This window comes from Anopheles funestus (assembly GCF_943734845.2).
Source record: "Anopheles funestus chromosome X unlocalized genomic scaffold, idAnoFuneDA-416_04 X_unloc_47, whole genome shotgun sequence".
NCBI lineage: Eukaryota > Metazoa > Arthropoda > Insecta > Diptera > Culicidae > Anopheles > Anopheles funestus.
Window position 1 is genome coordinate 165001 of NW_026045173.1, and position 12566 is coordinate 177566.

The 12566-nt window shown below is 47.1% G+C and overlaps 2 non-coding genes across 2 annotated transcripts in view; both read right to left on the reverse strand.

The window, feature by feature from the left end:
• The window catches only part of LOC125773706 (large subunit ribosomal RNA), a 4179-nt gene extending 4165 nt beyond the window's left edge, over positions 1-14 (reverse strand). Inside the window, exon 1 of the ribosomal RNA XR_007420313.1 lies at positions 1-14. This exon is cut by the window's left edge and continues 4165 nt beyond it. This is a non-coding gene — a ribosomal RNA (large subunit ribosomal RNA).
• Positions 15-723: 709 nt separating this feature from the next.
• Positions 724-881, reverse strand: LOC125773698 (5.8S ribosomal RNA). The gene has a single exon (XR_007420305.1). It is a non-coding gene; the product is annotated as a 5.8S ribosomal RNA (ribosomal RNA).
• Between the last annotated feature and the right edge of the window lie 11685 nt (positions 882-12566).

Genomic DNA, 12566 nt, shown 5'->3' on the forward strand with positions numbered 1-12566 from the left:
ATCACTTGAGGCCTACAACAAAATCAGTCACATTCCATTCGTTTCGAACCCGGGGCATAGCGAACCGATATATACGCAACAACACTTCACACACACACACACACGGATTGGGCAATTTACGGTCATTTTTGAATCAACGATGGCCCCCCCGAGCACGTTGTCCGAATATCACTCCAATAAGGACAACGAGTTCCGCTCGGCATCGTTTTGATTCGATCTCTCAACAACAACTCCCGGTCGACTTGGTCGACTTGGACCCACGATGTCTCCCCCCGAGCATGTCGAGCCAACTGCACCACTATTGTATTGGACAACATGTTCCCCTCGGGCATCGATGGGTTAATCATGCACCACTATTATAAAACCCTTTGACGTTTTCCCCCAAGCACGTTGATCCAGTATTACGACGGATACGGTCAACGAATTCTTGGACATCAAAGAGGTTTTCGATTGAATTTCCCCATGTTTCACAACGTACTCTTAGCGGTATCCTACGATACGTCTCACTCTATTTGTGTGTGTGCGCGTTTACGTGCGTGCGATTTATGCGGTTCACCCCTTTACTTTCAGCGCCCTGCGGTCCCAACAAAGGTCCCGAGCACGCCATTATGCACAGTGTGGAAGCGTGTTTCCCCCACGACACTAGACGGGCTGCTCGCCATAGTGTTCTATTGTGGCACGCTCCACCCTGAAGTTTGGTTTGTTGTATATCAAGGAATTGATAGGCACTCAAGAATGTGTGCATCGGCCGGGTTTAATCGTCCGACGCGCAATATGCGTTCAACTTATCGGTGTTCATGTGTCCTGCAGTTCACATTGTGACGCGCATTTAGCTGCGGTCTTCATCGATCCATGAGCCGAGTGATCCCCTGCCTAGGGTTTTATAGTAAGGTTCCCAATGTAACACAATCCCGGTGGTACGTCCAAAGACTAACTTTCTGACTAAGTTGTCTTTATTACCCAATAGTCCCAGGCCTTGTGACTTGTGGCTCATGTCTACGCCCATGGCCACCATTCGCTAAGATAGTTTTGAAGTCACTTTGAAGGCCCAGGAACAACTCTCTTAGCACATCGGTTAACCTGGCGCCGCAGTCAACTCATGTGCTTGGATCGGATCGAGCTATTGAGTATTGGGCCTGCATACTCGCTCATCCGTATCCTTTGCGTACCGCCCCATGGCCCTTGTATGTCTGCACCACAGTTCCTGTTCGTTCCGTGCCTATGGCCGGATACGTATTGCACATCGGTATACCTGTCGCTACTCAGGCAACTCGTGTGCGTGGATTGGATCGAGAACATGGTGTGTGCCCCATGTTATAATTGATAGTCCATATCCACTTTATAGGTTAAAGTCATAAGTTGTGATTGCACAACCATTCTTCATAAGAGTTTAATCACTCTTCAACTAACTTTCGTTCTGGTGTCTTGGTATCAAATCGCGTAAGACACAAGATTCTACTGGCCAAATAGAATCTAGCACATTGGTTAACCTGGCGCCGCAGTCAACTCATGTGCTTGGATCGGATCGAGCTATTGAGTATTGGGCCTGCATACTCGCTCATCCGTATCCTTTGCGTACCGCCCCATGGCCCCGTCCTTAGAGTTAATGACTAGTAGGCTTAACTCTTTGTATGTCTGCACCACAGTTCCCGTTCGTTCCGTGCCGTGGCCGGATACGTATTGCACATCGGTATACCTGTCGCTACTCAGGCAACTCGTGTGCGTGGATTGGATCGAGCTCATGGGGTGTGTAGAGATTCCATGTTATAATTGCAAGTCCATATCCACTTTATAGGTTAAAGTCATAAGTTGTGATTGCACAACCATACTTCATAAGAGTTTAATAACTCTTCAACTAACTTTCGTTCTGGTGTCTTGGTATCAAATCGCATAAGACACAAGATTCTACTGGCCAAATAGAATCTAGCACATTGGTTAACCTGACGCCGCAGTCAACTCATGTGCTTGGATCGGATCGAGCTATTGAGTATTGGGCCTGCATACTCGCTCATCCGTATCCTTTGTGTACCGCCCCATGGCCCCGTCCTTAGAGTTAATGACTAATAGGCTTAACTCTTGTTTGTCTGCACCACAGTTCCCGTTCGTTCCGTGCCGTAGCCGGATACGTATTGCACAGTAGTAGACACCGTAATCTGACGTATCTAACACACCACTATTGTAACTCGTCGTCCAAGGACCTTTCAAGTGCCTGATGGCCAGGGGAGCTCTTACACGGCACGGAGACACAGTGATGCTCGCCCATCAAAGTGTACAACGATCGAGTTTGCTTAAGTGTCTGGGTACCTACACACCAGACACAATGCAATGGCCATGGATCCACACAAGGCACATCACATGCAGAAAGCTTCACCAGATTATGACACATACCACACTCTTGTAACTCGTCGTCGAAGGGGCGTTCAAAGTGCCTTACGGCTAGGGGAGATCTAGCACGGCACGGAGACACAGTGATGGTTGCCCATCAAAGTGTACAACGATCGAGTTTGCTTTCCGCGCAAGCGTTCTAAGTGTCTGGGTACCTACACACCAGACACAATGCAATGGCCACGGATCCACACAAGGCACATCACATGCAGAAAGCTTCACCAGATTCTGACACATACCACACTCTTGTAACTCGTCGTCGAAGGGGCGTTCAAAGTGCCTTACGGCTAGGGGGGATCTAGCACGGCACGGAGACACAGTGATGGTCACCCATCAAAGTGTACAACGATCGAGTTTGCTTTCCGCGCAAGCGTTCTAAGTGTCTGGGTATCTAAGCACCAGACACAATGCAATGGCCACGGATCCACACAAGGCACATCACATGCAGAAAGCTTCACCAGATTCTGACACATACCACACACATGCAACTCGTCGTCGAAGGGGCGTTCAAGTGCCTTACGGCTAGGGGAGATCTAGCTCGGCACGGAGACACAGTGATGGTCACCCATCAAAGTGTACAACGAACGAGTTGGCTTTCAACAAATTCTGACACATAGCAAGCGAGCGACCGAGCTACACCGAAGGCAGCCCATGGTTGGTCACTCGCGGACGATCATCAGTAATGATCCTTCCGCAGGTTCACCTACGGAAACCTTGTTACGACTTTTACTTCCTCTAAATCATCAAGTTCGGTCAACTTCAGCCATGCCAGCTGCAGCTCACGAAGGAACCGCGGAAGGTAAGCCTCCAGAAACCTCACTAAATAATCCATCGGTAGTAGCGACGGGCGGTGTGTACAAAGGGCAGGGACGTAATCAGCACTAGCTAATGACTAGTGCTTACTAGAAATTCCAGGTTCATGGGGACCGTTGCAGTCCCCAATCCCGACTAGATGGGCATTTTAGTGATTTCCCGTTCCTCTCGGAATGGGGGCGCCTATTGGCGAGAACACGCTGCGACCCACATTGTAGCACGCGTGCAGCCCAGAACATCTAAGGGCATCACGGACCTGTTATCGCTCATTCTCAGCTTGCTAAACACAAGTTGTCCCGCTAAGCAGGGCAAACGTAGCCGACGACCGCCCGTGAAGGCGCCGCCCGGCTGTAACGTCAGGTGCGCCCGGAGGCGCACTGCTGACAGCGTTCTAGTTAGCATGTTTGAGTCACGTTCGTTATCGGAATTAACCAGACAAATCATTCCACGAACTAAGAACGGCCATGCACCACTACCCTTAAATTTGAGAAAGAGCTATCAATCTGTCTTACCTCGATAAGTTTGGACCTGGTAAATTTTCCCGTGTTGAGTCAAATTAAGCCGCAAGCTCCACTTCTTGTGGTGCCCTTCCGTCAATTCCTTTAAGTTTCAACTTTGCAACCATACTTCCCCCGGAACCCGATTTTGGTTTCCCGGAAGCGACTGAGAGCACCGAATAGGGGTAGCGTCTCCCAATTGCTAATTGGCATCGTTTACGGTTAGAACTAGGGCGGTATCTAATCGCCTTCGATCCTCTAACTTTCGTTCTTGATTAAAGAAAGCATCCATGGCAAACGCTTTCGCTTCAGTTGGTCCTACGACGGTCTACGAATTTCACCTCTCGCGCCGTAATACCAATGCCCCCAACTACTTCTGTTAATCATTACCTCTAGGTTTCTGACAAACCAACGAAATCGTATAAACCGAGGTCATATTCCATTATTCCATGCAAGATTATTCTCGGCCAACGCCAACCCCACGGGGGGGCCGGACGCTTTGTCTTAGCCTGCTTTGAGCACTCTAATTTGTTCAAGGTAAATGTGAGTATCTTGAGCACCATGAGGAGCCCGTGCCGGAGTTAACCGGTAGCACGGTACTCGTTCACAGAGTAACGCCCAAGTACACCATTGTGAGTCGCAGCCGTGAGCGCGCGCACGAACGGCCCCGGCGTGTAACCGGGCGCCCGTGGCGGTCACGTGTCTGGACGGGCAATCAACTTCGAACGTTTTAACCGCAACAACTTTAATATACGCTAGTGGAGCTGGAATTACCGCGGCTGCTGGCACCAGACTTGCCCTCCACTTGATCCTTGTTGAAGGATTTATACTCAACTCATTCCAATTATGGACCATCGTTAGAGAGGTCCATATTGTTATTTCTCGTCACTACCTCCCCGTACTGGGATTGGGTAATTTACGCGCCTGCTGCCTTCCTTGGATGTGGTAGCCATTTCTCAGGCTCCCTCTCCGGAATCGAACCCTGATTCCCCGTTACCCGTCGCAACCATGGTAGTCCTCTACACTACCATCAATAGTTGATAGGGCAGACATTTGAAAGATCTGTCGTCAGTCGACAAGCGACCATACGATCTGCGTCCTTATCCAGACTTCAACTCAAGCCGCCCGGAGGCGATTGGTTTAACTAATAAGTGCACCAGTTCAGCTACCCGCGAGGGCAACAGTCCCGGCATGTTGCATGTATTAGCTCTGGATTTTCCACAGTTATCCAAGTAACTAGTGGTAGGATGATCTTGTGAATTATAGCTGTTATACTGAGCCTTATGCGGTTTCACATTCATTTATGTTTGTACTTAGACATGCATGGCTTAACCTTTGAGACAAGCGTATATTACTGGTAGGATCAACCAGAATTCGTTCCACTACAGACACACACTCGCTTAGTGGGAAATAAATTTCCACACAACTCTCTCTCTCTAGAACCATATGGAATGGCTCTTTGGTGTTGGGTAAGGCACCAATTTGTTGGGGTGTAACGGTCACCACCAACTTTAAGTTTGTTAGGGCACAACGGAAACCACTAACTAAACTTTAGGAAACTAAATTTCCTCACACATTATCTCTCACCATATTAGCACTAGGTGCTATCCACGATTGTACAACGTTTCAACTCTTGAATCGACCGTAGGGCCGCGGAATTGCTTCCGGGCCCCTATTCTCGCTATTAATTGTTCATCTCTTTCAATACATCGAGTTCGTTCCATTGGGTAGTTCGCATGGCGAACGTTTTGATGCAGCCCCCTGGGGGACCACGGCACTTTACACCGGGTATGGTGTATGCGCAACCTACAGATAACAATAAACCCCTTATGCGTGTGTAAACCGATGTTGGGCTGCTCAACATCTTTCATGGTTACATCACTTGCACCAGAACCCACGGTGCCGATTTGGTAATATGTTGTACATTTACTCAAGATGTACGCTTCGGCCCCTTATTCAGGGGCTCAAGCTATTACCAGCAAGAACAATCCTCATCCAGACTTGAACTCGAAACACCCGGAGGCGAACGGTTTAACTAATAAGTGCACCAGTCTTGAATCCATGCGTCGGTGGAAACAATGCCGGCGTGTTGCATGTATTAGCTCTGAACTTAGCGAGTGATTGCCTTGCAGCTGTCATACTGAGCGTAGAGCGTGATTATCGCTCACTTGAACCATGTTGAATGGCTCTTTGGTGTAGGGTAAGGCACCAATTTGTTGGGGCGTAACGGTCACCACCAACTTAAGACTTGCTTATAGGCATTTCAACGTTTTCAACTCTTAAATCGACCGTGTTTCATTATCATCTCTTCTTCTTATTAAATGCATCGAGTTCGTTCCATTGGGTAGTTCGCGTGGCGAACGGTTTGATGCAGCCCCCCGGGGGGGACCACGGCACTTTACACCGGGCATGGTGTATGCGCAACCTACAGATCACCAATATATTTGTGATCGATAATGCACACTTCTTACACGACTGACCAGTCGACAGCGCTGCCTTCCTATTATGCGTGTGTAAACCGATGTTGGGCTGCTCAACATCTTTCATGGTTACATCACTTGCACCAGAACCCACGGTGCCGATTTGGTAATATGTTGTACATTTACTCAAGATGTACGCTTCGGCCCCTTATTCAGGGGCTCAAGCTATTACCAGCAAGAACAATCCTCATCCAGACTTGAACTCGAAACACCCGGAGGCGAACGGTTTAACTAATAAGTGCACCAGTCTTGAATCCATGCGTCGGTGGAAACAATGCCGGCGTGTTGCATGTATTAGCTCTGAACTTAGCGAGTGATTGCCTTGTAGCTGTCGAACTGAGCGTAGAATGTGATTATCGCTCACTTGAAAGGGTCAAGCCCTTTCGAGTCGTCCGGTTTTTACGCCAGACGACTCGGTTCACCATCTTTCGGGATACAAGTTGACTAAGTGGTACCACTACACTTATCAACTTTCGATTTGGTAATCCTCATCCAGCTTCCTTTCTGGAGGTCCCGAGGATTACCAATTGGGCTGTCATACTGAGCTCATATATTGGAGATCGATAATGCACACTTCTTACACGACTGACCAGTCGACAGCGCTGCCTTCCTATTATGCGTGTGTAAACCGATGTTGGGCTGCTCAACATCTTTCACGGTTACATCACTTGCACCCGAACCCATGGTGCCGATTTGGTAATATGTTGTACATGGTCTCAAGATGTACGCTTCGACCCCTTATTCAGGGGCTCAAGCTATTACCAGCAAGATCAATCCTCATCCAGACTTGAACTCGAAACACCCGGAGGCGAACGGTTTAACTAATAAGTGCACCAGTCTTGAATCCATGCGTCGGTGGAAACAATGCCGGCATGTTGCATGTATTAGCTCTGAACATAGCGAGTGATTGCCTTGTAGCTGTCGAACTGAGCGTAGAATGTGATTATCGCTCACTTGAAAGGGTCAAGCCCTTTCGAGTCGTCCGGTTTTTACGCCAGACGACTCGGTTCACCATCTTTCGGGAAGGGACCGTCTCGGTCGCAAGCTGCTCCGGTCCCCAAACAACCTGCGACAAATGATAGGAAATGCCGACATCAATACGTGTTCAGTTTGGTTTATCGCTCATAGGTCTTTTTGACCATCGATCCCTGATTATAACTCTCAATTAAACAGTCAGGAGAGTAAGGCATGCCCATCGATATCTCATCGACAGGCGATACCGCAAGAACGGCCAACGACACATCAGGTGATCGATTATTGCTACGACTTTTGCTTAATCGTTTCCACTCCTTAGAGAAAGAAACCCCCGGGGACCGTCTCGGTCGCAAGCTGCTCCGGTCCCTAAACAACCTGCGACAAATGATAGGAAATGCCGACATCAATATGTGTTCAGTTTGGTTTATCGCTCATTGGTCTGTTTGACCATCGATCCCTGATTAAACTCTCAGTAATCCAGTCGGGAGAGTAAGGCATGCCCATCGATATCTCATCGACAGGCGATACCGCTTGAACGGCCAACGACACATCAGAGGATCGTATCTTGCTACAACTTTTGCTTAATCGTTTCTTCTCCTTGGAGAAAGAAACCCCCGGGGACCGTCTCGGTCGCAAGCTGCTCCGGTCCCTAAACAACCTGCGACAAATGATAGGAAATGCCGACATCAATACGTGTTCAGTTTGGTTTATCGCTCATTGGTCTTGTTTGACCATCGATCCCTGATTAATACTCTCAATTAGAAGGTCGGTAGAGTAAGGCATGCCCATCGATATCTCATCGACAGGCGATACCGCATGAACGGCCAACGACACATCAGAGGATCGTATCTTGCTACAACTCTTGCTTAATAGTTTCCACTCCTTGGAGAAAGAAACCCCCGGGGACCGTCTCGGCCGCAAGTTGCTCCGGTCCCTAAACAACCTGCGGCATCAAATGATAGGAAAAGCCGACATCAATACGTGTTCAGTTTGGTTTATCGCTCATAGGTCTGTTTGACCATCGATCCTAGAATTCAACTTTCGAGTAAGGCATGCCCGTCGATATCTCATCGATAGGCGATACCGGTAGAACGGCCAACGACACACATCTAGGATCGCATTTACTCTTCCTTGGATGGATAACCAATACCCTAGGACCGTTTCATCGCGAGCTGCTCCGGTCCTCAAACAACTCGCGAACCACCGATAGGATGATATTAGGAATGGCCGACTTTCATCCTTTAACTCTCAGTTCTGCTTACCAAAACATAGGTACTTGGACCTTAAAGACCACTATATGTTCCCCGATCGGGGGCAATCGGAACGTCTATCCATCATCAACATCGTTTCACTCATTCCGAACCACCAAATTGGACAGACAGTACCATATTCACCAACCGATTGCTTCAACTTCGCAAACTGTATGGTAAGTTCTACTAATTTCACATCTTACCATCGACTAATAGTGCATAAATCCACTTGGAAATCACTTTTCCTTGGTCCTCGGACCTTCTACGACAACGTCCAACAAATATCCGAAGTCGTTTCCCAACTTAGACCAAGCATTTCGTATCTTTACTTCTAATCGATTTTTTCTCTCATAATTGACGATCAAAATCTAAAAACCACATTTTGAGCCAGAAGCAGTCGTCCGATCGTCCTGGGGGTAGTCTCAATCGATTTAGAAGGGCCCAATTCATAAAGATACGTACTCAGTCAAATTCATGCTTCTGGCTCACCTACCCCCTATATAGAAAACGAAAGCGTACAGGCGTGGAAAACGTGCCATTTTTCTCCATCACGGACTTTTTTTTTCTCGTTGCACCGACTCTAGTAAAAAAGTGAAATTTTTTACTAGTTACCAACTTTTGCAAATTATCATCGGATATCACTTTTCATGGTCTATAGTAAGTTCTTATCACGTTTTAGTAGTTTTTGAAAAAAAAATTTTTTTGAACTTTTCAAAATTTTTCAAAACAAAGTTTTTGTAGGCGGTTTTGTGTATGGAGGGTTACTAGTCTCGGGGTCACTGTTTGACCAAAAAACCACTATATATCATTCGAAAGGTAATTTCAAGGGCTACAAAAAATTGTTCTACGGCACCCCCCTCCGACGTCTAGTATTCGAGTTATTGGCCAAAAACCATCACTTGAGCGATTTTTCGTTCAGGGTACCCGACTCTAGTAAAAAAGTGAAATTTTTCTCGATTGACCAAGTGTTGCAAATGACCATCGGATTTCACTTTTTATGGTCTATAGTGAGTTCTGATCACGATTTGGTACTTTTTGAAAAAATTTTTTTGACGCACTTTTCAAAATTTTGCAAAACCAAAACTTTTTAGGCGGTTTTGTGTATGGAGGGTTACTAGTCTCGGGGTCACTGTTTGACCAAAAAACCACTATATATCATTCGAAAGGTAATTTCAAGGGCTACAAAAAATTGTTCTACGGCACCCCCCTCCGACGTCTAGTATTCGAGTTATTGGCCAAAAACCGCAACTATAGCGGTTTTTCGTACAGGGTACCCGACTCTAGTAAAATGATGCGATTTTTACTAGTCTAGGAACTTTTTGGTCAAAAAATCAAGTATATGTCATTCGATAGATAATTTCAAGGGCTACCAAAAATTGTTCCACGACACCCCCCTGCGACGTCTAGTATTCGAGTTATTAGCCAAAAACCGCAACTTAAGCGGTTTTTCGTCCAGGGTACCCGACTCTAGTAAAATGATGCGATTTTTACTAGTCTAGGGAACTTTTTGGCCAAAAATCAAGTATATGTCATTCGATAGATAATTTCAAGGGCTACCAAAAATTGTTCCACGACACCCCCCTCCGACGTCTAGTATTAGAGTTATTAGCCAAAAACCGCAACTATAGCGGTTTTTCGTCCAGGGTACCCGACTCTAGTAAAATGATGCGATTTTTACTAGTCTAGGGAACTTTTTGGCCAAAAATCAAGTATATGTCATTCGATAGATAATTTCAAGGGCTACCAAAAATTGTTCCACGACACCCCCCTGCGACGTCTAGTATTCGAGTTATTAGCCAAAAACCGCAATTATAGCGGTTTTTCGTCCAGGGTACCCGACTCTAGTAAAATGATGCGATTTTTACTAGTCTAGGGAACTTTTTGGCCAAAAATCAAGTATATGTCATTCGATAGATAATTTCAAGGGCTACCAAAAATTGTTCCACGACACCCCCCTGCGACGTCTAGTATTCGAGTTATGGGCCAAAAACCATTCATACTTGAGCATTTTGCTCATTTTGCCTGTACGGGTACCGGGGACTAGTAAAATCAGGCCAATTTTACTAGAGTAGGGGTCCTTTTTGGTCAAAAAAACAACTTTTGCTCGTTCGATAGGGAATCGATAGGGCAACAAAAAATCGTTCTACGACCCCCCCTTCCGATGTCTAGTATTCGAGTTATGGGCCAAAAACAGTTTATAGTTAATTTTTCACTCGATTTTACACCAAGTATCGCACATTACTCCGGTTCTATACATTGGATCGTCAATCTTTAAGATTTTATGGGTAGTTCCAACTGTTTGCTGCATTTCATCCATACATTACCAACCGATTCAATGTCTGTGCTAAAAGTTATTAGAGGAATAAAAAAATTTACCCTTGGCTTTGGACCGTACAAGTTTACCCATTTTTGGCCCGTATTTGCCCCATAGCTCCGCCGGTATCCAAGATATCGCCACACTTTCTTCTGGCCATGGCTAGATGGCACTTGTGGCTAGATTTCTTCCATGCACCACTAATCGCTACCATGTCTGTGGCCGGAGCTATTCGACGAACAACCTGCGCATTTACCTAGGTACTTTTTCGGATTTTTGGTCCAACTTGCACCATTTTTGGCCCATATTTGCCCCATAGCTCCGCCGGTATCCAAGATATGACCACACTTTCTTCTGGCCATGGGTAGATGGCACTTGTGGCTAGATTTCTTCCATGCACCACTAATCGCTACCATGTCTGTGGCCGGAGCTATTCACGAAAGCGTCTCGCGCACTTGGTCGGATTTTTGGTCCAACTTGCACCATTTTTGGCCCGTATTTGCACCATAGCTCCGCCGGTATCCAAGATATGGCCACACTTTCTTCTGGCCATGGGTAGATGGCACTTGTGGCTAGATTTCTTCCATGCACCACTAATCGCTACCATGTCTGTGGCCGGAGCTATTCACGAAAGCGCCTCGCGCACTTGATCGGATTTTTGGTCCAACTTCACCATTTTTGGCCCATATTTGCACCATAGCTCCGCCGGTATCCAAGATATGGCCACACTTTCTTCTGGCCATGGGTAGATGGCACTTGTGGCTAGATTTCTTCCATGCACCACTAATCGCTACCATGTCTGTGGCCGGAGCTATTCGACGAACAACCATCGCATTTACCTAGGTACTTTTTCGGATTTTTGGTCCAACTTGCACCATTTTTGGCCCATATTTGCCCCATAGCTCCGCCGGTATCCAAGATATGGCCACACTTTCTTCTGGCCATGGGTAGATGGCACTTGTGGCTAGATTTCTTCCATGCACCACTAATCGCTACCATGTCTGTGGCCGGAGCTATTCACGAAAGCGCCTCGCGCACTTGGTCGGATTTTTGGTCCAACTTGCACCATTTTTGGCCCATATTTGCCCCATAGCTCCGCCGGTATCCAAGATATGGCCACACTTTCTTCTGGCCATGGGTAGATGGCACTTGTGGCTAGATTTCTTCCATGCACCACTAATCGCTACCATGTCTGTGGCCGGAGCTATTCACGAAAGCGCCTCGCGCACTTGGTCGGATTTTTGGTCCACCTGGCACCATTTTTGGCCCATATTTGCCCCATAGCTCCGCCGGTATCCAAGATATGGCCACACTTTCTTCTGGCCATGGGTAGATGGCACTTGTGGCTAGATTTCTTCCATGCACCACTAATCGCTACCATGTCTGTGGCCGGAGCTATTCGACGAACAACCATCACATTTACCTAGGTACTTTTTCGGATTTTTGGTCCAACTTGCACCATTTTTGGCCCATATTTGCCCCATAGCTCCGCCGGTATCCAAGATATGGCCACACTTTCTTCTGGCCATGGGTAGATGGCACTTGTGGCTAGATTTCTTCCATGCACCACTAATCGCTACCATGTCTGTGGCCGGAGCTATTCGACGAACAACCATCGCATTTACCTAGGTACTTTTTCGGATTTTTGGTCCACCTGGCACCATTTTTGGCCCGTATTTGCCCCATAGCTCCGCCGGTATCCAAGATATGGCCACACTTTCTTCTGGCCATGGGTAGATGGCACTTGTGGCTAGATTTCTTCCATGCACCACTAATCGCTACCATGTCTGTGGCCGGAGCTATTCACGAAAGCGCCTCGCGCACTTGGTCGGATTTTTGGTCCAACTTGCAC